Consider the following 4,325-nt stretch of genomic DNA (forward strand, 5'->3'; position numbering starts at 1 on the left):
TAGATAACAGGTTTGTTGCTGCCTCCTTCATCTTGGATACTAATTCTATGATGCCCCTGAGTTGGAAATGTACAGCACTGGGGCAACTACTAACCTGTCATATTCAGATTCTATCAGGCCACCCTTCCACCTAGATCTGTGTGCTGTGCAGAGCTCAAGATTATCCCAGTTATCCCAGTTCTGCCCTGGGATTATTCCAGCTGTACCGACTTACCATCATAACTGCTATGTTATCTTTGTGGGTTTTTAGTTGACTTGCTAAGGCTGAACAGCCCAAGGCCCAAGATTATTGCCTCGTACACCTGAAACTTTCTTCCATGTGGACAGTCATCCATTATTGAGCACAGCTATAGATCTGATCAACTTCCAACTGTATCATTTTGTTTCCTGTCCCATTTTTCTTGTTCTTGTCCATGAGATTTTTTCCCATTCTTCAAAGAAACTGTTCCATAGGTTTGGCATTTACCTCAAAATCTACAAAGTTCTTTAAAGTGGCTTCTCTTCCATGATTTAGTGAATTCATTTATTAAATTTCCCATAAATCATTCATCTCACTTGTTGAATAATCTTTCAGACTTTTTCAGTTCATTTATTTAGATTCTGAAATCCATTTTTTATTGTGTCTTCCCTTTATTCTGGCTCTTTTTCTCTTTTCCAGTAATAAGAAAATATTAACACCCATAATTTTGCTACTTGATCTGGGAATTTCCTGGTACAAGCTTGACCTAAAAGCAGTTGCTACTGCAGACCCGAGTCCTCTACCTACAGAACCTGGGACTCTACTAGCTATTTACTGGTAAGAGTCTCCAACTTGGGATGCTATAGAGGTCCAGTCCCAAGGAGATTACCTCCTCCAACAGTTTACACCATCTATCTCCTTACCCTATCTCAGGCTCAGTTTCTTCCTAATCAGGTCTGTTCTAAGCTTTCCAGGAGTTGAGAAATAAATGAGATAACACTATCCTCCCTACTGTAATGTTAATCATATCATGTGTCTGCATATTGGGCCAGTCTTTCCTTTAGCCTAATTTCTCTGAGCTACTTTGAAAGCTCTTATTTTCTGTTAGAACTTTTCTAACTATTGGCCTTTTATAGAGCTGGGATGCCTGATACATTCTACAATGTTCACCAATGAAATGGGTGAGTCACTGTCTGTCCTATTCTTTGCATAAAGATATTTTTGTGTATGCACTGATGCATGCATGTTTTTATACATAAACTTAGCAGTGTACCACTAAGCCACATTGGTTCCTGTGCTTACTTTCACAGGTTGATCGCAACCCTGGGCATTTGCACAGGGAAGACAAGTCCTTTTACTGTAACGTTTCCATAAACGGCCTCTGGGACAGAGCCAAATGTGTTCAGTACACCCTTCTTTCTTTCTCAGATTAATGATGAAACTGTCCCTTGGTTCCAATATTTTGTATTTAGTTTGAAAGAGAACAACCTATTGCTTTTTATGTAACACAGGCTTTTTAGTGAATGTTGTTGAATCTATCAAATGTGTGCTAGTTGGTGTGAGGACAGCAGCAAATGTCCATACACCACCATTGACTATGAATGGACTTGTTCTGATTGGCTTGGTCTGACACGATTGTCACTTGCCACATGAGGCTGCAAAGCAGAGATGGACCAGTACAACTGAAGTAGTTTTAAATTTCAAGTTAATTAATTAAAATGAAACATGTGGCTTTGATAAAGCATTGGCCCTTTTTGTTTCCTTCAAAGTGTCATCACATCTGGTACCCAACTTCCTTTACACATGGTCTGTTGCTTCTTTTATAGAATGTTTCATTTTGAAATTCTGAGACCTGCATTTTGAAAGATTCTGGTTCATGCCTCATTGTTGAAGTATAGACATTTACGTTTATGATTACGAGGAAACCATCACTCTACAGATGACTCTTGTTTTTAATTCAAGTACTAACTTTGAATATTGCTCTGACACTCTAGCACTCTAGCTTTGCGTGTTCATTAAACCTTCTTAATTGGGCCAAGTTACTCAGCAGTCACAACTTGCCACTTGCTATCCTGCCTTTTGGTTGGATCATGTCATTCTAGATTTCAAATTCCCTGGTCATTTAAGAAATGCAAATTCTCGGATGCAACTAGAACCTTAGAAATTTACAGATCCTGGTTGGAATACTGCAGGCCAGTCTTCTGTTTCTCATTTTCCTTTTTTTCAAAGCAAGCAAACAAGCATACATTCATATGGTATGAAATATAATGCCATGTGCATATGCGTCTTCCTTTATAGCACAAACTGGGTTCAAAATTTTTTGGGTGTTTTCATTATTTTTAATTATGTGTGTGTCTGTGTAGGTGTGCACCTGAGTGCAGGTGCCCAAGAAGAACAAAGGGATCAAATATCCATGGAAAATGTAGTTATGAGCCACTCAATGTCGGTGCTAGAGATTGAACTCGGTTCTAAGAACAGTATGAGCTCTTAACCTCTGAGCCATCTCTCCAGTCCCCACGTCTCAAACATTTGACCCTCGAATATCAGCCTCCAGTATACTGGGAAGACATTACACGTAAGGTCAAGATCTTCCTCATTCCTTCTCTCAGCTATACAGTACTTCTACCTTAGATTAATTCACCTGTTACCAAGCGACCAACTGTTGTTTTTAACATTAAGACAATAAAGCATTCAACTTTGCAGTCATTTAAGACAGGGCCTCAAACTATGATTCTCCTGCGTCAGCTTGAGCTCTGAAATTATAGGTATGCACCACCATGCCCAGTGAAGTTTCATCCTGCCCTCTAACTAGATTATGAAAAATATGAGCTCTCCTTCCATTATTCTGAAGACTCGATTTTAAAGCTCACTTCATTTCTTTAGTCCTAGAGCTGTTGGGTCAAAGAGCAAATGCCTTAGTTTTGTTAGCTATTGCCAAATTTTCTTTTACTTTTTAAAGATCTATTTATTATGTATACAACATTCTGCCTCCTTGTATGTCTACACACCAGAACCCATTATAGATTACTGTGGGCTATAATGTGGTTGCTGGGAATTGAACTCAGAACCTCCAGAAGAGTAGGCAGTGCTCTTAACCTCTCTAGACCATCAAATTCTCTTCTACCACAGATGTGATGCACTCCCATCAGTTTTAGCAAGAGTTCTTCTATACCATCAGTTTGCACGGTATGTTTACCAATTCTATAAGTGAGTAATTTTCTTTTCCTTAGTGTTTTCTAAAAACAGGGTCTTGGCTGGCTTCAACATGTGGCAACCCTTCTGCCTCAGCTTCTCAAGTGCTGGATTTATAGGCAAGCAGCACCATGTCTGGCTTTGAGAATTTATTAGTGTAGCTTTTCTATACTTTCAGTCAATTATTTTTTAAGTTTTTGAGGTATAGCTAGAAAAAATATAATCAGCACACAAAACTTTCCTTCTAATCTTTGGGGCCATCTCCTTCTTCAATTCTGCACAGAACTACTGATCTGCTGTTGTTACATATTAGATTGCAGTTTCTAGACCTCAAGTGGAATAAGTGGATGACTTGTTATCATTGCCAGTAACACTGGAATTCAACCATACTGTTGTGTACATCAATAGCCTATCCCTTTCTCATAGTGATGAGCACTGTGTGGATACAATACAATCATCTTTCCCTTCATGTCAAAACCACTTTTCTGTGGCTACTTTCTGTAATGGTCACAAAACTTCTAGGTTGTTTTCAGTGGCTAGATTTCTATCAACTTTCTTTTATGTCTGGTCTGACAACCTCAGTATCAAGCTTTAGTGTCCACATAAGAATGCACTATGCTAGTTTCATTCCCTTGGTTATAATAAAACACCTTGATCAAAGGCAACTTTGAAAAAGGGTTTATCTTGCAGAATGTTACTTTAAGGTGTGTTACTTTTGTTTATGCTCTCGAACATTTGTTTAATGATGCAAAGATATGACTAAATAAAATTCACCCGCAATCCGGAGGCTGAGTCAGCAACTAGCTGACAAGAAGTTGTTGGGAGGAATGAGGCAGGAGTAAGGATAGATGGGGCTGGCAGGCAGAGAAGATAAAAGGAGAAATGAGGAGCATGAGGAGCAACAAGAGAAAAGGAGGGGACACCAGGGATCAGCCACCCAGTCAGCCACAGAATAAGATACAGAGATACAAAGAGAAAGAAGTAAAGAAAGGTATACAGAAATAGAGAAAGATAAAAGCCCAGAGGCAAAAGGTAGTTGGGATAATTTAAGTAAAGAAAAGCTGGCAAGAAACAAGCCAAGCTAAGGCTAGGCATTCATAAGTAATAATAAGCTTCCACGCGTGTCATTTATTTGAGAGCTGGGTGGTGGGCCCCTTAAAAAAAGCAAATGGAG

The sequence above is a fragment of the Microtus oregoni genome, unplaced genomic scaffold (genome assembly GCF_018167655.1).
Source record: "Microtus oregoni isolate MIOR12 unplaced genomic scaffold, Mior012 000040F_ref0000088, whole genome shotgun sequence".
NCBI classification, from domain to species: domain Eukaryota; kingdom Metazoa; phylum Chordata; class Mammalia; order Rodentia; family Cricetidae; genus Microtus; species Microtus oregoni.